The 22,690-nt window shown below is 33.0% G+C and overlaps 1 pseudogene; it reads right to left on the bottom strand.

The window, feature by feature from the left end:
• Positions 1–407: 407 nt before the first annotated feature.
• Positions 408–2,678, bottom strand: LOC141502825 (52 kDa repressor of the inhibitor of the protein kinase pseudogene; annotated as a pseudogene).
• Positions 2,679–22,690: the final 20,012 nt, after the last annotated feature.

Raw genomic sequence — 22,690 nt, 5'->3', positions numbered from 1 at the left:
AGTGGTCATTAGTGAGCTTCATTTTCATGAAAATTTTTTCCCCACTTCTCCCAATACTTATTTTTTGACAATAACTAAGAAACTCAAAATTTGATAGTTGGATTCCCTGGTAATCACACATTATAAGTCCAAAATGAAGTTAACTAAAATATCTCCAGCACAGTAGCTACCAGTATAAATTACAAAGAAATGAAAGATAGCATTTCTACATTTTGGAAGATCAATTTTCAAACAATTTCAATTCATTTAATTGTTTAACGTACAGATTATCTTGGCTAACATATCCAAATGGAGAACAAAAAGGAAACTTATCTTCAAAGAGTAAGTGGCCAATCAATATCCCAGGGATTCTATCCCAATCCTCAATATGTAAATTCAGGGAAAAAAACCTATCTTGTTCAAATTCCTTATGTATTTTCAGTTATCTCTGAATTACTTGTGGGAAGAACTTCTTGAAGGTCCAATTTACTTGTCTAGAGTTTGAGGTAAGTGTCCGCCATTAAATCTAGGTCATGTTTTATATCAATTTTATGTTAAGCAAAGCCAAGTTACTTGAGCAGTGAGCTATCAGGGTGTCTCTCAGGTATGCCATAAGATGATTTCAACCATTTTCAACTCTCTCATTTTCAATCACCATGCAGAGGACTTTAAGTAATGCATAAACATTAGGGAAAAAAAATTGATATCTGGTAGATGCAGGACTTCACAAATTGTTGCTGGAAGCTTTATGTCTTTTCCTCTATGCTTTCATTTGATTCTCCAACAGTGGAGTTATGCAGAAAGTGTCTAGATTAGGAAGGTCACTCCTGTACTGTCAGTATGGTGTTCCTCCAATGTATTAAATTTCAGTTGACCCATGACAGAAGGCACTAGAGACAAACATTTCAGTTCTTTGAAGTGTTGCTCCAAGAAGATATCCTTCAGCTCCTGAATGATGTGTTCCACAGTAGGTACATTAAGAACCTTTTTGTACTAGCTTTCAGATGTCACTTCAGCTTCTAGGTTAGCTTGCTGAGACCTGTGAAATTTTCCAAGGAGTTTAATTTCTATATCTAGCTTAGTGGCCATATTTGTAGCTTCCTCAAACCAAAATTCATGATAAAATTCAATATTCTCCATCACTTCATTTAAAGAATGTAACACTGCTGTTAAACTGATGGCTGCAAAATAGACATCAGAGCTCTGACCTTGGAGATACTTCCTAAAGGCTCTTGTAAAAGAGAGTGTTTTTACAAACCACAACACTAACAATGAAATCAAAATCTACTAATTCACTACCAAGTACAAATGATTGGCCAGCAATAATATTATCCCATCTAACAGTTGTGTTGCTATTTATAGTATCTAAACATAAAACAAGTGCTTGTAAAAGGTCCACTAAAATTTTAAAGGCATCATGTCTGCCTGTCCATTGTGAATGGCAAATCTCCTTTAGCTCATTACCCTTCTCTTCACTATTCTGAAAGAGAACAGAGATAACACTATCAAGTTCCACCAGCAACTGCTGTGACTGATGAAAAAAAAGAACAAACTTCTTCATTTATTTCCAAAGCAACAGACACTCCTACCATAGGAATGCATTTTGCCAACCATGTGTTTAAGACACAGGAGGAGCAGAGGGTGCAGACAGCTTGGGGCTATTTCTTCAAAAGTCTCATGGCCACAACTTTTATCTTCAAAAAAATCCACTAGAGACAATATAGGCCTGGTCCTGACAGTACAACATATTCAGGACCCAATTTTCAGTTATAGTGGTGTGAAACTTTACAGTCAAAATTTAAACATCAGCTACATAAGGAAGAAAACCTATAAATTTTTCTCTCAAGTTATGTGAGTTGTCTACAAACCTGACTTATACTGGTAAGTGCTCCTCTCCAGCTATGTCCACTACATCATCAGTAACAATGGAAAAGAAGTGAGAATCCTAAACTTCCCTGAGTTTCTCTTCCCGGATACAGCTCTCACAGATCTCCAGCATTTGTCTTTGCTGGGTTTTAGAGCAAAACATGTTGAATGCTATTGTCTCAATGTGTTTCCACAAAACCTCATCACCAGCATTAATTCTACACTCAAGAAGAGCTTGGAAGTTAGATGGCATAAATATGCCTTCTGGGATTTCATCAATTTCATGGCCATCTAAGGGTGTATTTTGCTTACCCATAAGGATCAAAATTTCAAAGACTTAAGGTAATCTTTGTTTTCCTTTTCTTCTAGTTTTAAAGGTAAAACTTCTTCATCCTCTTCTCCTCCTGCAACTGCATTTTGAACACTATTACTATTATTTTTTTTTTGATTGCTTTGTTCCTGTTCAGAAGTTTCATCAGATTTTTGCTCCTTCAGTGACTTGATTTCATCTTCACTCAATTCCTTTATTCATTTTCTATGCCTACTATGTGGATTGTTCAGATGACTTGTAAGATCAAAAATTGTTGGTACAGCATTTTCTACAGAAACTGTTCTACAAAGCCTACTTTTACAGATCATAGATGTCTCAAAGTGTTGGCATAAAGTCCATAATTCTTGTTGAGTTGATCAGGTGTTTTATCTTCTAAGTCAGCTCTTCTACAATTCTCCACCCATTTTTGACATAGGGCTGGGTCCCTGGAGAACCTGAAGAAGGCCAGGTCCTACTGCTTGCTCTTTCTCGTGCAGTTTGGGGCCATGTGGAATTTTGGCATCATTGCCCGTCCAGCCGGCAGGCCTCCTCCCCCTGTCCCATGGGAGGACAGCCCGGCTGGGCTGGGGTGGGGGGGCAGAGGAGGAGGAGCAAAGAGGAAGCTGCTTTTGCCAGTCTTAACAAGTCTTTAAGGTGCTTTCTTCATTCTTTATAAACAAGGTATTTTCTTACCAACCCTATTGATAGCTGACAGACCTCTTCACTGCTGTAGTAATTGGATGTCATAAATTTAGACAATCCTTGTCCTGATGTATATCTCTACTCTTCCATAGATAGATTACCATTTTTTGAAATTTGTTTTGCTTTCAACTCTTTCTAAATATAAAATCTGAGTAGCATAATTATTTAATAAAATGCTCAGGATCATTCTAATCATAGATTGCATATGCTACTATCTTTTTTTCTAATTCTCTTAGCTTCACAATTAATTGTGAATGATTCTACAGAACCCTTCTGGGATTACCTAGTGAGACTTAAGTGTCAAAGATCAAGGAACTGAGTGTTCAACATTTGTTACTTTCTTATGTATATAAGGCATCATTTTCATAATTTGTTTTAGAATGTCTCCACAAACCAAAATCATTTGCAATGAGCAGTTTCCATCCTCTTCTCCATCACCTTTTAAAAATCAAATTAAAGACATTTGCCCTTTCCAATGCATAAAATAGTCAAACCATAAGCACTCCTGGCATTCATTACTTTCAGTTCACTCCATTCATGCTTTAGCATTTTTCTTTCTATCAGTGCAGACATTTAAAAAAATGATAGGACTAGAGGCTGAATAACCTGCCTTCTTGGTTCATTTCCTTTTCCAAGTCAGAAGGACATGCCAATAATCCTCTACAGATTACTGACTTCAATTCAACAAAATAAAAAAAAAATCAGCAACAATAATGACATTCTAACAAGTGGTTGTAACCCTGATACTCTTGTAGCTATGTAACCCAGTAGATTGACTGTTAGACTTGGCTATAGAAAAATCTATGTTCAGATCTAACCTCAGATACTTTCTAGTTATGTGATCTTTAACCCCTTTCTGTCTCAGTTATTTCAACAATGAAATGGAGATACAAATAGCATTTATATCCCAAAATTAGTTTGAGGATCAAATAATATGTAAAGCTCTGAGCATAGTACCTGGCACATTTGCCTTTATTACAATATACTGATATTAGTATTGTAAATACAATAAGAATAATTTACAAAGAGTTATGTGATTCCCAGATTTTTAGGGAGCTGCTAATCCTTTCCTTTAGTTAATTTAAATTCACATCATTCCCTTTCATGCTCAACTATTTTTAAATGCCAAGGCATTGGGCATTGGGGTAAAGGGGAAGATTAAATGGGAGGGAGAAACAGAGAAGAGACAAAATCAGAGACAAAGAAACAGAGAGAAGGAGAGACAGAGGGAGAATTGTTTGTTCATCCATCTACATATATGTATATATATACATATATATATATATAATCATATATGAATTTAAATTACTGAAATTTGATCATCTGAGATTTTTTTATGTATTTTAACACTTGAGAAAATGAGCCAAAATGTGTAGTATCAAAATCCAAAGTTGGCTGTCCTTAGTATATGGGACTCTGTTATAGAAAATTAGCATTGAAATTGATGAATCCTAAAGATCATCTTATCATCTCCCCTATCTCCATAATAGAGAGAGGAAAATTGAGTCTGAAGGAGGAAAAGATACTTGTCACAATACTTCTTAGCAACAGAATAGAAACTGAAAGATATCTCTAAACTACTACTTGTATCACTAACACTTACAGTTTCTAGCACATAAGTAACAAGTTAATAAATGTTTGCTAACTGCTCCCTGAAGCAGGGCTTTTTTTCCCCCAATCTACTAGCTTATTCTTCCACTATACAAATAACCTAGTATCATTCATTGAGAAGATTTGAATGATTCATTTTTCATGGACCATTTTGACTAATTATATGACTGCTGCATGTGTAATAATTATATTTAATTTGTAAGTAATAGCCAATTTTTCAGTTTTTTCTAATTTAAACTAACCAAATTTAAAAGAACAACAAAAACCCCATTAACTCATTAATAATATGACTTTCAGGAGGAAAAATTAAATGCAGTGGTTAAAAGAATGAATTTTTTATATCTTGGATTTTTTGAAAACATTTTGGCCAAATATACTTTGAAAAATTAAAAAAGGCATGCATTTCAGGAATTTAAATATGTCCGTGAGTATAACCAAGAACTATTGTACTGACAAATACTATATGGCATCCTTACTTCATTCCCTTATGCTACTTTATAGAATCTAACCTAGCCCCTCTGAACTGATTAATATCTTCGAGCAGAAAGTGAATTTATTTTCATGGACTTAGCAGCTCCAGCTGTCTGCCATTGGCAATAGATATGGATGACCCTCATTCAACTAATTAACCAAATGCAAAGTTGTTTCTATGTCATTAATGAATCTTATTCTCTGAGATGAAAGCAAAATTAATCTTTTTGGATTAACTGATAGGATGTTTAAGTAATGTTACTAGTGACTGGGAAGACATTGTAGTTTTTACTATGATTGAAAAATTACGCTTGCAAAAAGATATATCAACTATTATTTATATAAAAAAACATAAAATGTGACTTAGTTACAATAGATTTAAAAGCTAGCCAAAAAAGGTGTAGAAAGATGAATAATTTGATTATATTCTAGTGAATGACATGGGAATAAATTGATTTGCTTATTTGGGAAAGGTCTGTATAAACAGAACTTTACTCTATCTTATATTGACATTTTCATATATAGGTATTCTTACCTATCTTTCGTTGTCTTCCATGTCCAAAGATTATGCTTCATTTGCTGATTGGGGTATTATTATTTGAAAACCAAGATGTATAGACTGTTGTCATAGCCTGCAAACATATGGACTCTACTCTGATTTAGATCTACAGTAACTTGTTGTCGAATCTGAGACTATTATTCACAATACTGACTCTGAACAAGTTTGACATCATTGTTCTGAATTATGGCATGAATGTTTTTGTCATCTAGGCAAATACATCTTTTGCATCATACTTTGCTTACTCCACCAGCTTTGATAATTAACTTAAATTCAATTTAAAACTTAAAAAATGTTTCCTTAATCTAGTCTACTGTTAAAAGATTGTAAAGATATAATTGTTTAAAAGTCTTTATGACTTGCAAATCCTCCATATTTATCACCTAAAAAGTCAGTGTTACAAAATAACTATTTCCATTCTTGGTACTCTGAATGTCAAATAAAAAATCGCTTTTTATTATAATTTTTCTGTTTCTCTATTATAACCTAGGTTCAAAATAGGAAGGAAATGTGGTTTTAGTGGTGAGGCAATAGATTTGGCAAAGCCATTTTAATATCTCTGTGCCTCATTTGCATAGCAAATCAGGTGATCTAGATCAGTGGTAGCAAGTTCAAACATAAATAAAGATTCAGGCAGGCCACATATTGTTTTAGAAAACCACAAAAACTATATTTTTATATTTACTTATTTTTAAAAATATTTCTCAGTTCAAAGAGGTTCTAATAACTAGATAAATCAGGGTAAAATTCCAATGGATGGTAATATGTTATCCTAGCCTCACTAAATTTAAATTGTATCCATGCCAACCCCTTCTCTTAATCCATGAGGAAACTGAGGTTCAAAGTGGTAATGTTATCTTAGAACCTATATCTGCTGATCCTATTTCAGGAATAACTACCATTTATTAACTTAAAATAGTTACTGAAATACAAAAGATGTACATCTATGTTATATAATCTATGATATAATCCTGGCCAATACAGGAAAATAAATGAGTCCATTGATATGTTCTGTAAATTAGTCAATCAGTCTATAACCATGTATTAAGCAGCTACTGACACTCTGCTACATCCCAGGAGATACAAAAAAAGACAAATGACAGTCTTTGCTTTCAAGGAATTTACAGTCAAATGGAGGAAGAGGACATGAAAAGAAATAGATACAAATAAAATATATGAAGAATAAATGGTAAATAATCAGCAGAGGGTAGGCATTAGTATTAAGGCATTCCATCTTCCATTAGAAGATGGTATTTTAGCTGGGGAGTCATGCAAACGAGAAGAAAAAGGTAAGGATGGAGATCATTTCAGGCATATAGAATTATGAAAATGGTCAAAGGCAAGAGAAACAATGATTTTAATAAAAATATGTCTATATCAATTTCACTATTATTGTTTCAAATATGCATGATATATAGGATAGCTTCATGAGTTTCACTATAAGGAAAGTATTCTAGCTACTGATGATTGAAGTTTAATTATTGATTTTCTAGGTATGTGTTAATAACTAACAACCTTTGTATGGAAAAAGCATGTTTGACTATATTTTTGTCTAAAGCAATAACAATTAATGAAATTTAAGTGTATTTTAAAAATTCTCCATGTTTCACTGTATAATAGAAAGTTTGAATCCCCTAGACCTGGGTAAGTGAAACCAAAAGGAAATTTTCAAGAAGTAAGAAAAAATATTGAGCCATTATAACATTATAGCTTTCCCAGAGAGGTATGGGGGAGGGGTTTTTTTTTTTTAGGTTTTTGCAAGGCAAACAGGGTTAAGTGGCTTGACCAAGGCCACACAGCTAGGTAATTATTAAGTGTCTGAGACCAGATTTGAACCCAGGTACTCCTGACTCCAGGGTCAGTGCTTTATGCACTACACCACCTAGCTGCCCTATGGGGGTGGGTTTCAATCTTCATAGTCAAGGATTTCTTAAAGGCACTTGATAATAGAACAGGCATATAGAATTTACTATTAAAAATACTTCCAGGAAAGAAGAAGTTGATGGAATAAAATTTTGCATATGTTCATTGTTCTTAAAGAGTCTGTGATAAAAGCATTTTGGTTCAAATTCTTCAGTTTTTTATAATGGAGTCTTGGTATCTGAAACTAGCTTTCTCTACTTTGTTTCTATTACCAAAGTTCTTACACATTTTAAAAATACATTACCTTCCCTTTCTGTTTTATCTGTCTTCACCTTCTAGATGTTCTACTTCTCTAACTCTTATTCTGAAATTACCAAGATCCTCTTGTCAAACAGTTTCAAGGCAGGAAATAGTTTCCACCTTTCTTCACCTATATATATCCTTATTCTAGCATAAAACTCTAACCTGATTTAATTCCTTTATCAAACTATAAATACCATTACACTATATCATCTACTGAGACCATTTGACTTTATAAGAGAATATAATTTTTTAATCAAAATTGTATTAAGAAAGCCCTTCAGAATTAATCTCTTCTTTCTATTTTCTTAATTTTTCAAGTCATTTTCTGATAGTGAATTTTATCATTCTTTGTATTTGATTCTTTGAAAATTGATACATTGTGCTTACTTTACTTTTTCTTCTCAGGGATCATAAAGGAAACAAAACATTATTTATAAAGCCCAATTCTTGGATGCAAGGAAGTTCTGAGTTCCAGTGCTACTTCTAAGGCATATATCCTGGGCATCCATGGATATGTCATTTAAATTCATATTCCTTCCACTCTGCTTTCAACAAGTCAACCATCTAAGACTTTATGTCTGAAATGAGTCATCAGATTACAGACCTAGGGCTATAGGAAGCCACATAGACTAATCCAGCTCCTTAATTTCATTGATGAAGAAACTATGTTATAAAGAAAACAAATAATATGACCAAGGTCACACATGTAGTATGTATCAAAGGTGAAATTTGCATACAAGTCATCTGATTCAAAGGCATTACTCTTTCCACTATACTGTACCAAACATTAGTAGAGGGAGTTTACATATCAGAAATACCCATAAAAATGAAAAAAAAAAATAAGGCTAGATACTCAGAAAAAATTATTATAATTAACTAATGTTCACACAATGTCTATCCTATGAGGATGTGTTTTGAAGCCTTTCCCAAGTGTCTTGTTCATATAACCAGATATATTTCTCGCTCTACCATTTTTCTTCTATTTTTAAAATGAAAAAATGCCTGTATCTAAGATTCTGTTATATTCTTTAATCAGGCACAAATGTTTATTGATGATATTTGTCCATTCTTGAAGACAATGATGCATCAGGGAGGTCCATGACAAGCACCTGAACTGGATTTGAGTGAGGAGGATGGTGTCCTAAGCTACCAGCCTCACTTTGTCCTCCAGAGCCATCTGGATCCAGTACTCAGATATGAATCAGGACAATTGGAAATGGACCTGGATGTGAGGCAATCAGTTTTAAATGACTTGTCCAAGATCACACAGCTGGTAAGTATCAAAGGTTGGATTTGAATTCCAGTCCTTCTGACTCCAAGATCAGTGAGTTATCCATTGTGCCAATTAGCTGCCCTATGTGATGCAGAGGATAGAGCATAGGCCCTGGAGTCAGGAGGAAATGTGTTTAAATCTAGCCTCAGACAAAATATTTACAAGCTGTGTGACATTGGGCAAATCATTTAACCCTATTGCCTCTGCCCCATAAAAACAAAAGAAAAAAAAATGACAAAAGAAAAAACAAAAAAAGTGTTTATTAAGCACTTTTTTAAGTGTTATCTATTGTATATGCATATACAAAGAGAAAGACAATCCCTTTTCTCCAGTTGCTTACAGTCTACCAGGGAAGACTACACCTACAAGGGATCTGAAAGGGAGGCTTAGAATTTCTTGTAAAGATCAGTCAACTGTGTAGCTTTGAGAGGAATGAGGACCTCTTTAGTCTTATCCTCCTTCCTATGGAGGTTGGGAGGAAGCAGGATTATGAGCATCCATCAACAATCATTTATTGAGCAAGATATTGGTTGACCAAAAACTATGATTTGCTCTATGCCCTTAATGACTTTATTATCTCTACATCATGAAAAAAAGAAAGATTCATAGGAGCACAGATTTAGAGAAAGGGAGGAAAACAAACTAAACACAGGCAGCTAGATGTAAAGAAAAAAAGAATTCTATAAATCAGAATAAAAGGAGGATTTGATATACAATGACAGCTTATATATCCCTAACAATTCAAGATTTGCAAAGTGTTTTCTTCACATTACCCCTGTACATTGGACAGATATATTTGTTTTAATTTTAAAAGTCAGAGAACTGAGATTTAGCTAAAACCATCTATAATGTTTTCAAGCCTATGATTCACACACAAGTGTTCTGAACACCACCTAATTCAGTACTATATAATGTCTCTCTTCATCTCTTGTAATTCATGAATTTTCCTAAAGTTAATTGGTTTCCTCTCCTAACTATATTATGTATAACTTTCACTCTTATCTTCTTTATGCACATGTCTAGCTTTCATAAAAACTTCAGGGATTCCTGATCATCTACAAGGCAGAAGTGGCTAGATGATGTGTATCTATAGAGCATTAAACTTGAATTCCTGAAGGCCTAAATTCCAAGCTCATTGTAGATGCTTAACAATCTGTGTGACTGAACAAATTACTTATCCTCGGTCTCAGTTTGATCATCTAAAAAATATGAATAAGAATAGCACCCACCTACCTATCAAGTTTATTATGAGGTACAAATGAGGTAATATATATACCAAGTACTTTGCAGACCTCATATAAATGTTAGTTATTTTTTTTATAGATTAGACTATATAATCTTTAAGTTTCTCTTCACACTCACTGCAATCAAACGTTTTTATTAAATTTTATGTTATTCCTCTTAATACACTTTTTTAGACATTACAGAGATAAGACATAAAGGCAGAGGTATTTCCAAAGTGAGAAATAGTAGAGAGCTTCTAGAGTGAAGAGGATTCTATGCATGCTAGACAGGTCATTTGCAGTTGTCATTAGTCAGATCAATAATGATTAGGTGGATCAGTGATTAGAGTTTTGGCCTTGAAACTGAGAAGACATGATTTTCTTTGTGGTTTCAGGTATTTACTAGCTGTGTATCCTTGTGCAATTTCCATAACTTCTGAATGCCTTTTTTTCATCTGTAAAATGGAGATATTAATAGCACTTGCTTCCCAGGATTGTTCTGAAGATTAAATGAAATAGTACTTAATGCTTTAAAAATATTAGAGTACTATACAAATTTTAACTAAAATTTTCTTGCTTATAAACTTTCTCTTTTGCAACAGCTATTCTTCCCATAACATTATTTAATGAAAGTATCATAGAATTGTAGTGATAAAAGGGATCTATTTAGTGTTCTGCTTTTGAGAGCAATCATGGCTTAATATATATAAATCTGAAATTGAAGTCTGTTTTTACTATGGTCTTCTCTTTTCATGGCACTTTTAAGTTTGCACTCATATTCATTCAGCATTTCTCCAATATCCTCTCTATGAAATTAATTTTGAATTTGCTAAAATTGATGCTGTTCAGTGAATTTCTACTGTTCCATTATTCGTAGCCAAACAATGATACTTGCAAAATTTTGATATTAATATAGTTGACCTCGATTTATAGAAAATTCTGGTCCCAAGTCAATCAAGACAATCTTTCTGCCTTATCAACATTCACACCCGTAGACCAATGCAGACGAATAATCACTGTAATTTTATATAAATTTATTTCCACGTTATAATATTAAAAAAAACTTGTACTTTTCATTTACTTTTTTCCACTACACATATAGTAAGGGCAAAATCTTGAAAATTTATGAATTACAACTAGGAACCTGTACAATGTATACATATTCAATCAAACTAGTCTAACATTTATAAACATGAAAGACATATAGAATTTCAGTTTTATTGTAGATGATGGTATGATTTTTTCTTAGTGATCTTTTTGAAAATCATTATATTGAATATTGCCATTTGCAATGAATAGATGTTACTATCATATATCTATAAAAAGTGATGTTTCTTTTTTCCTTTCTTCGTATGATAAAACAACCACATGAACTCTTTTCTTCATCCCTCTAAGGAAAACTCAAAACCTCCTTTCCACTTAGCTAAAATTACCTTCTATCTATAGTGAGAATAGTAACGTTAACACAATTCAGTTTCCTAAGCAACATTGGGCAAGGATCATAATTTATTATAGAATCCCTAGTGCTTATGTCATATCTACTTTTTTCTAACTATATCACATGACTTGCCACATAATTATGTTAAAATTCAAAATGTGAACTTCCAGTGGTGTAGAACACCACTGGATTCTGCATTTAAATTTTAAAGCATCCTAATAATCAGATAAAAAAGGGCAGATAAATCTCATTACAATCCCTCTTGTTCACACCACATTGTGTTCAGTTTTCAGAGACATATTTTATAAGTGACACTGAGGTAAGATGAGGAGGATGAAAAGGATGGTTAGGGGAGTAAAAAACCTTGTCAAATAAAGATTGGATTATAAGGACTTGAGGTCTTTATCCTGGAGGAGAGATTTATCAGTGACAGAATTAGATTTAAAAATACATAAAACTTTTAATATAAAAGAAGGATTCAACTTATTCTACTTGGACCTAGAGGGTAGAAATAGGAATAATGAACAGAAATTCTGGGAAAGTAAATTATGCCTCAATATAAGGAAAAACTTCCTAATAGGAGACTTGTTCAAAAGTAGAATCAATCATCTAATTGATTCAGTATGATCTACAGAAATAGGATGCAAATTCATTTAGGGAAGTTAATTTAAGAGTGAATGAATGGTATTTGCAAAGAAATTGGTGATATCATTCAAGGAGGATAGTGAATGACTTTTGTCTTTTTTATGAAACATCACTATGCTCTTGTGGATATCAAAGTAAACCACCTAATTCCATTTTATTTTTACATCTGCATTGAAGGACTTTGAAATTATAAATTAATTTCTCACCTTCACCCCCACTAGATTTGGAATAAATTTCTTTAGTTCTCTTCGAGATCAATGCTATTACTCTGAAAAGATGCTTGATAGTTTCTATAAGCAGAATTCCTGGAATGGTATAACATTAACTCTGGCATGTAGGAGTAGGCTGAGTATTTATAACCTCTCTATTGGCCCTAAGTGTCCAATTTCCTCCTTCTTCCCCCAACCCATATCCCCAACTTGGCCAAATATAGAATTTTTATGACTAGTCAGGACAAGTTTCCACATCCCAGTCAGGTTAATCAGAGCAGTTTCCCATCCTTCAGAATGCACTTACATCATCTTCTTCAGTTTTGCAAACATGGAAGCAGTGGATAACATTTACTATGAATAAATCAATAAGACAAATGTACTAGAAATGAACTTTGAAAAGGGCAGCAGCCTCCTAAAAGCTTTAGAAGCTAACTTTTAACTTTAAAGGAAAGGTTGAAAGTTGAAATTCAGATAGTGATATTACTAGAAGGATTATTATAGCTATTATCTTTTTTCATGTGTATAAAAGAACTATAACTCACTGGAAATATAGGTACTGTTAACAATATTCTTAAGAGTTCAAAAACATAATAATCTCTCTTTACTGCTAAATAGATTTTGTTTATTCCTAGAGAATCATTTCTTATATTAAATGCCCATACATTTGGCTGGAATTAGAATAAACTTTGATAAATGTCACTGGTTGCAAAGCAATTGATAAAGAGGTGTTGTCAATTCTATTAGGAATGCTATACTGTACAGCACAGATTTTTCTTTTTGTGGGATCAGAAATAACTACTTCTGAAAGTTCTCATAGGGCTCACTTTGTGAAATAATAATCAAAAGATACATTTCAGGATGGTTATTTCTAAAACAATAATCTGTGACAAAGTATGTATTATTGTGTAATAGCTCATATCTAGATATATTGGTACACTGAACTCAAACATTTTGGAGAGTGTAACCTTTATTATTAAAGTGGCAATATATAGCCTTGCACAATCACACGATACACTATAAAACATGGTTGAGAGATTCTTGAAGAATTTTATAAACAAACCCTTTTACTGTTTTAAGAAATTAGGCAACTGAGATAGCATGAAGATAATGATATTTGTCTAAAAAAGCTTAATTGTGTTTTCAGAAGGAAATAAACTTTAAATTTCATGGCACTGATTGTTAAATGTCATCTCAAGCTGAGAACCTTGGCTCTACCATGTTGGTTAGCCAGGAGCAGTGAAAAGTTCGTCAAGTGGCAAAATCTCTGTTCCTGGTAAGTCAATGAAATAGAACTTGATGAATCCTGACATTCTCTGATGAATCTGTATGTTGTAGCAGTATCATCATATTTGAAGTAAAACTGTACTTCCAGGACCCTTTTTGGATTTTTCAATTCATTTTAAAATATTTCTTTTTCTCTTGGACACTGAGGTTGAAAAATTTCCATCATTAATTGCTCCCTATTTTCCATGCCTCGAATATAATTGTTCATCATATAATTGGAATACTTTCTTTAAATGTTTCAATATCTCACCTAGATTTTTATGTCGATTTTTATCATGTTCCTCCAAATACTCATTGTTTCATTCATGGACACTTTGTTATCTTCTTAGTCATTGCTGCACATGTTCCCTTTCCTTCCATCTCTGCAGCATGCTGATACGACATTAATACACATTTGTGTGTGTGTGTGTGTGTGTGTGTGTGTGTGTGTGTGTGTGTGTGTGTCTGTGTGTCTTTGGTTTTTTTTTCACAAGGCAATGGGGTTAAGTGGCTTGCCCAAGATCATTCAACTGGGTAATTATTAATTGCTTAAGTGTTTAGGTCAGATTTCAATTCAGGTCCTACTGACTCCAGGGGTGGTGTTCTATCCAGGGTGCCACTTAGCTGCCTCAGTCCTCTTTCACCACATCTCTTCATTTCAACCCATTTGTAACAAAAAAAAAATAACCACATGTTACTTTTAGGATAAAGTCCAGTGTTTAAAATTGTAATATTTGGTTTCTCATCCCTCATAGTTCTTTTTTTCCCTTCTTTATTATGTCAATATTACTTCTAAAATGTGATTCTGAACATTGGAAATGATATGCAATGTGGCATGAGCAACATGAACCTGTTTATCAAAGTTCATTTCTACCATATTTCAGACCAATAAACAAGTGAGTCAAGATCGGGAGATGAAGGCTGTGAAGTGAAAGGGACTGATATTATGTAGGTCATATAAGATAAGGAAACAATTCTATACAAGAAGTCCTGATCTAGTTAAAATTGCCATTCGCTCCAAAGTTATCCTTGCAGGACTAGATGGTCCAGTAGGGGTGTGAAGACTCAAAAATGTAGTTTCAACTTATTAGTCAAAATCTAGCAAAGAGAAGAGAAAGAAATTGAAGGAATTAGAATTGGGAATGAGGAAGGAAAGCTTTTACTCTTTGCAGATGATATGATGGTATACTTAGAAAAACCAAGGAAATTATCTTTAAAAACTCCTTGAAACAATTAACAAATTCAACAAAGTAGCAGGCCATAAATTTAGGTACAAAGGAACCATAGTAAGGATTACATAGCACCTGGCTGCATCAGCAATAAGGTATCAAAGGGTCTGCAATATGATATTATGAAGAGAAAGGGAGCAAGGGACCTTGGAATGAAGCAAAGAATTGAATATCCTGAAAAACTGAGCCTTGTCTTCCAGAAGAAAAGAAGGACATTTAAGGAAGTAGGAGACTTCCAACTTTTCCTGATGAAAAGACTAGAACAAAATAAAAAAAAAAAAAAAAACTTCGACTTCAAACAGGAGACTCAAGAGATACATGAAAAAGGCAAAAAAAGTGGGAAATTGCTATAGAATAAAAAGAAACTGGCTGTGTCCCACCTTGGAGAAAGATTCTCATAATTTTTGAGAATTGTAACTCTATTAGAGAAAATATACTTAGCCAGAAGTAAAGGACACTCATGACGTGTCTGTGACTCACAATGATTCAAAAACCATATCTCCTTAAAATGGGGTGGGGGGACAGTAAAGATACAGGAAGATGTAGGAGATTGGATTGGGTAGATCACATTACATGAAGAGGTACAAAAGACCTATTGCAACAGAGGGGAAAAAGGGAGAGAGTGAATACTGCCTGAATCTTTCTGTCATCAGATTTGGCTCAAAGAAGGATTAACATGCCCATACTCAGTTAAGTTAGGATATATCAAATATTAAGGGAAAGGGTGAGGGGGAGAGTAAAATGGGAACTAACAGAAAGAAGGGAAGGAAGGAAGGGGCAAAGGGATAGGGGACAGATGGGAGAGGGGGGGATATAGGAGGACAAACTCACTGAAGGAGGTGGTATTCAGAATAAAAATACTAGGGAAAGTGGATAAAATGAACAAAAGGGGGGAAATACAAAGAGGGAAGATAGAATGGAGGAATATAAAGAGTTAGTAATTATAATTGTAAGAAACTGTTGAGGGGCAAAGAGAGGTCATTGTGTGCCAGGGAATGGAATAACTGCCCTCTTGCTCAGCTTCAAGCTTAGTCTAATCTTCTGGGTCAGCTATCTAGATCTTCTTACCTTTTCCTCCTGTTTGGTACTTCATGGAGCATTGTATTTAGCCCTAAGCTGGTGATAGAATTATTAGCCTGAGGAATTAAACTTTAACCTTCTGCTGTCCACTAGCTGTGGAGTATTTGTTTCAATTGTTAATTGGAGAACTCCATGTGAATTTTGTGTAAACCAGGGACTAAGAGGATATTTAAGCTCTGGCGTTTTGTAAAATAAAATAGAACTTGTCAATGTTTGTCTCCAACATCTTTAACATCCCCCAGAGACAAGTATCAGTTATGTGAAAACAAATAAGTTAGCCAGCAAGGTAAGCAAAAATAACTTTGTATGTGAATAGGGGGAACTCTTCCACAAAACATAAGCAAATAACAGTGTATTAAAACCCAGAATCCTTCAATATGCTGCTTACAAGAGACTCATTTGAATCAGAGAGATACATTTAGAGTAAAGGTAAAAGGTTGGAACAGAATATATTTTGCTTCAGCTGAAGTGTAAAATGCAGGGGTAGCAATCCTTATATCAGACAAAGTAGCTACTAAATTAGATTTCATTAAAGTAAAAAGAAAGAAAATTAGATCCTCTTTAAAGGTACCATAGTCAATGAATCAATTTCAATACTAATTATGTTTGCATCAAATGATATCACATCCAAATTCTTAGAGGAGAAACTAAATGAGTTACAGAAAGACATAGCAGCAAAACACTACTGGTGGGAGATCTCAATTTCCCTCTCTCAGATTTACATAAATCCAACCACAAAATAAACAAGAAGGAAGTTTAGGAGGTAAATAAAATGTTATAAAACTTAGATATGATAGAGCTTTGGATAGATAGAAAGGGATATACTTTTTTCCTGCAGTACATGGCACTTACAAAAAAATTGACCATGTACTAGTGCATAAAATCCTTATAATCAAAGGCAGAAAGGCAGAAAAAGTGAACACTTCCAACTCAGATCATAATTCAAAAAAAAAAAAATCACATGCAATAAAGGGCCATGGAAAGATAGGCCTAAAGGTAATTGGAAACTAAATAGCCTCATTTTAAAGAAGGAGTGGATCAAACAACAAATTATACTTAGAATTAATGATTTCATCCTTCATAATGACAATGACAAAACAACAACCAAAGCTTATGGGATACAGCCAAGGCAGTTAATAAGGAATATTGTATAACTTTAACTGCTTACATGAATGAAATAGTGAGAGGGCAAAACAATGTAGTAAACATGAAACTAAAAAATTACAGAAAGAACAAATCAAAAACTTCCAATTAAATACCAAATTAGTAATTATAAATATTAAAGAAATTAATAAAATTGAAATCATGAAAAGTATTGTACTAATTAATAAAACCAAGAGGTGGTTTTATGAAAAAAACAATACAATTAACAAAATTTGTTTAGCCAAATTGCTACTATCATGAATGAAAAAGATGAACTCACCACCAAATGAGGAGGAAATTAAAGTAATTATTCAGTATCATTTTGCCCAACTGTTGGCCAATAAATATGATATAGATGAATATTTACAAAAATATACATTGTCCAGGTTAAATGAAGAGGAAATTACTTAAATGACATTATCTCAGAAAAAGAAATTCAACAAGCTATCATTGAAGTCCTTTAACAAAAATCCTCCAGGGCCAGATGGATTCACAATTGAATTCTATCAAACATTTAAGAAACAATTGTTTCCAATTCTATATGAACTGTAGCAAAATAGGTTAAGATGAAACTCTACCTAACTCCTTCTATGACACCATTATGATGCTGATACCTAAACCAGGAAGAATCAAAACAGAGAAAGAAAATTATAGACCATTTCCCCTTTGAAATAATGAATAAAAATGAATAAGGATGTAAAAATCTTTAATAAAATCTTAGCAGAGTGATTATAGCAAGTTATCACTAGGATAATACACTATTACCATGTAGGATTTTTCCCAGAAATTGGTTGGTTCAATATTAGGGAAACTATAAGGATAATTGACTATCTAAATAACAAACCTAACAAATCATACAGTTATCTTAATAGATACTGAAACAACCTTTGAAAAAATACAGCATCTATTCCTACAAACACTAGAAATCATAGGAATAAATGAATTGTTCCTTAGAATTATTAGCAGTATCTATCTGAACTCACCGAAAAGAATTTTATGCAATGGGTATATGCTAGAGGCATACCCAATAAGATCAGGAGTGAAACAAGGATTCTAATTATCAACACTACTATTCAATATTGTATTACAAATGTTAGCTTCAGCTCTAAGAGAAGAAAAAGAAATTAAAGGAATTAGAATTCAGAAGGAAGAAACAAAACTTGGCTCTTTACAAATGACATGATGGTATACCTAGAGATAAAAAAATCATCTAAAATTATGAGAAACAATTAGCAACTTTAACAAAGTCACAGTATTTAAAATAAACCCTCATAAATCCTTAGCATTTCTATATATTAATATCAAGATACAGCTGCAAGAGATAGAAAGAGAAATTTCATTTAAAGTAACTTCAGACAATATAAAATACTTAGGGGTCTACATGCCAAAGTAGACTCAAAAACTATTGAAAAAACCATAAAACCCAATTCACAGAAATAAAATCAGATTTAAATAACTGGGCAAATATCAACTACTCATGGATAGACCAAACTAATATAATAAAAATGATAATTCCTTCTAAATCAATCGACTTATTCAGTGCTTTACCAATAAAACTTACAAAAATTACTTTAATGAGCTAGACAAAACTGTACCTAAATTCATATGGAGATACAAAACGTCAAGAATATCCAGGCACTTAATGAAAAAAGTACAGAAGAAAGCGGCTTAGCCTTACCAGATCTAAAATTATCTATAAAGCAGTGGTCACCAATACTGCTTGATATTGGCTAAGAAATAGAGTGGTGGATCAGTGGAATAGATTAGATGCAAAAGAGATAGCAGGAAAGGATTATAATAATCTGCTGTTTGAAAAGTATTAGGAGTATTTGAAGTTAATATGGCAGAAACTTGGATTAGATGAACATCTGACACCCTATATCAAGATAACATCCAAATGGTTACAGGATTTAGACATAAAAGACAATATTATAAGCAAACTAGGAGGTCAAGCAATAGCTTACTTGTGAGATCTGTAGAAAAAGAAGCAGTTTATAATCAAGGAAGAGATGGAGAACATCATTAAAAACAGATTAGATAATTTTGATTACATTAAATCAAAAAGCTTTTTTACAAACAAAACAACTATAACCAAGATCAAAAGAAAGGTAGTAAATTGGGAAACAATTTTTACAACTAGTATTTCTAACAAAGCACTCATTTCTAAATTAGATAGAAAATTGATTCAAATTTTCAAAATCAAAGCCATTCCCCAATTTACAAATGATCAAATGATATGCAAAGACAATTTACAGGTGAGGAAATCAAAGCTACCTTAGTCATACAAAAAGTTGCACTAAATAATTACTGATTAGAGAAATGGAAATTAAAGCAGCTCTGAGGTACCATTTCACACCTATCAGATTGTCCATTATGACCAGAAAGGACAATATGCAATGTAGGCAGGAATGTTGGAAATCTGGGACACTAATGCATTGTTGGTGGAGCTGTGAATTCATCCAAATTTTCTGGATTTGGAATTATGCCCAAAAGGCACCAAAAATGTGTATACCCTTTGCTCCAGCAATACAACTACTGGGTCTATTCCCTGAAGAGATCATGCAAAAGGGAAAACATCATTTGTACAAAAATATTCATAGCAGCCCTATTTGTGGTAGAAAAGAATTGGAAATCAAGTGAATGTCCATCAGATGGGGAATGGATGAACAAATTGTGTTCTATGTGTATTATAGAACACTATTATTCTATTAGAAACCAAGACGGATGGGAAATCAGAGAAGACTGGAAAGACGCACATGAACTGATAATGAGTGAGATGAGCAGAAGCAGGAGAACATTGTACACCTTAATGGCAATATGGGGGTGAAGATAAATCTTATTGGACTTGCTCATTCCATCAGGGATAATGTTAGAGCACCTGTGACAGAGAATACCATCTCTACCCAGAGAAAGAACTGAGGAGTTTAAAGAAAGACCAATTCTACTACCTTCATTTTTTTTTATTAAAAAGTGTCTTATGTACTTATGTAATTTTCTATCTCTAGTATTTTATTTTTTCCTCAAGGTTAATATTTCACCCCCAACATGTTCAATTTCAATCAATAGCTTATAAACAATGTAATAATTACCAGACTACCTTCTGGAGGGGATGGGGGAGGGAAGGGAGGGGAGGAAAGATAGTAAAATTCTAAACCTTACAGAAAATGATGGGTAGAAAATATTATTTTACATAATTAGAAAGCAAATAAAATATTAATTTACAAAATACTAGAAATAAAGTGGACTGAGCAATTATAAAAAAACATTAGAAGATCAATATAACCAACTGAAGAGAATAGAAAATAGGAGCAAAGTGAAAGCAAATTTAAATATGAAACTTTTTTTTTTGGTTCTTCTTTTTAAGTGTTGAGAGGTTGGGAGGAAATATAAAAAGGAAGGGCATAATAATGCAGTAAGGAAGCCTTCTTCTTTGGAGACTTCTGGTAGGAAGCAGGAAGAAAGAACTGAACAGATGTTTGGAACTTTTGTGGCCATATGCCCAGTCATCAGTAAGCCTCTTAACAGTAGAGAATTCTGATGCATACTTACTCATAAAATACCAATTTTGTGAATGAAATGCATTTAGTGGTCTCTAAGGCTATCACTGTGCCATACTCTGTCAGTTCTATCATTAATGTGAAGATAAATTGCAGCAAAGTATTTCTCCTCCCTGTAACTTTTTAAAATTTCTTGACATGGTTAGCCCCAATCTAATGCAAATATTTTCTGGAATAAAATTACATTTAAATCTTGATAGACCAAAAATCCTCACTAGAAAAATCATCCCAGGTGATGCTTAAAAATAGTAACATGCTCTTCAGATACAGAGGAATATTTTTGTCTTATATCAGGCAGGTTTTTATTACTCACATAGCCTTAGCTTTTTTAGACTATATTCTTCCATCTAAAATCATGCTCTTTATCTCCTAATTTTGTCTTCTTCTTCAGTTGATTCTATTCAGTTTTATATGTGGGAGGAAATCTTTAAGGACAGACTTCTCAGGCATCCTTTTCTTCGAATTGCAACTCAGGTGTTTTTCATTGTTTTCAGAAAGTTTTATTTATAGGTTTGGTTAAAATTTTGAACATAGATCCCCCCACCATGCTGCATGAAATCATTCCTAACAATGCAAAACAATTAAGTAAAACAAATAGTACCTGACCTTAACTGAAAATGGACAAAATATTTCACATCTTTAGTATCCCCTCCTCTTTTTTGTCTTCTGGAATCATGAATGGTCATTGTGTTAATTACAAATATTCTCAATTTCAAAGCTATTTATTTTATTGTTTTCCTCATCGTGTTCATTTTATCATTCTTCATCAATTTACAAAAGTTTAAAGAAATTGTTATTTTATCAATATTATTGTTTTAAAAGAAATACTCTGTTTTTGATCATTTCTTTTTGCATAAGTTCATATATATGTATATATATATATATATATGTATATACATCCACTTCTTTTTGAAATCATATTTTTCTTCTTATCTTAAGTGGTCTTTACTTTAGCTTAAGACAAAAGTTAATTTTTTTGAGATTTTATTGTTTTCTCAATAGTGGATTCCCTCCTTCAATTTCTGGTTTCCCTATGGGTAAATGGGAAGGCATTATTATTTTTTGTGTTTTGTGTGTTTTGTTTGTTTTGTGTGTGTGTGTGTGTGTTGTAGCAGGGAATAGTTGATCCAACCCTAAGATTCTCTCCATTTTGATACTTCTCTGATATGAAAACTCCCTCTCTCCATTTCAATCATTTATTTCATCTAGGGTGGGAGTCAGATAACTCGGGGTCTAGAGTGATGGACCTAGAGTCAGAAAAATCTGAATTTAAATCTAGTCTCATATATTATCTCTATGACCTTGGAAAATTCCCTTAACTTTTTAGAAGTCTCATATTTCTGATGAGGACAATATTAGTACCAAATGAAACTAATTGGTATCATAGAAAAAGAGATAGGCTTGGATTCAAAAGGAACTGGTTTCAAATTTCGCCTTAGATACTAGCTATATTAGCTTAATTTAAGTAATTTAAGTTCCCTTAGCCTTTGTATTCTCATTGATTAAATAAGATGACAATAATACCTATCTTTTAGAGTCAAAGTCTCACTAAGGGGAGATAAAATGCAGAAACCACTTAGCAAATTTTAAAGCACTATAAAAATGCTAATTACTAGTAGTATTAGAAGCAGCATAATAGTAAAGTATAAAGATAGGTGTAGATATAGATATAAGTGATATTTGACAACATGATATTTTCCATACATAAATCTTGTCATTTAACAGTCTCTCTATAGAATGGAGCTAAGGTCCAGGTACTTATAAGGGGCAATTCAAGAATAGATAGCATCTTCTGGGCTAAATTCTCTGAGATGGTTTTCTTCCTTTACTACAGTATGGAACCCATATAGATAATATATAATTAGTTTCTTTTAAACATCTATCTTCTTCCTAATTTATCTAGGACAATAATAATTTTAACTTTCTTCTCTATTGTTTTCTTTTCTAGTCTTCCAAATCCTCA

The sequence above is a fragment of the Macrotis lagotis genome, chromosome X (genome assembly GCF_037893015.1).
Source record: "Macrotis lagotis isolate mMagLag1 chromosome X, bilby.v1.9.chrom.fasta, whole genome shotgun sequence".
Taxonomy (NCBI): Eukaryota; Metazoa; Chordata; class Mammalia; order Peramelemorphia; family Peramelidae; genus Macrotis; species Macrotis lagotis.
Note: the sequence above shows the minus strand (reverse complement) of the source record. Positions and strands in the feature narration are given on the sequence as shown.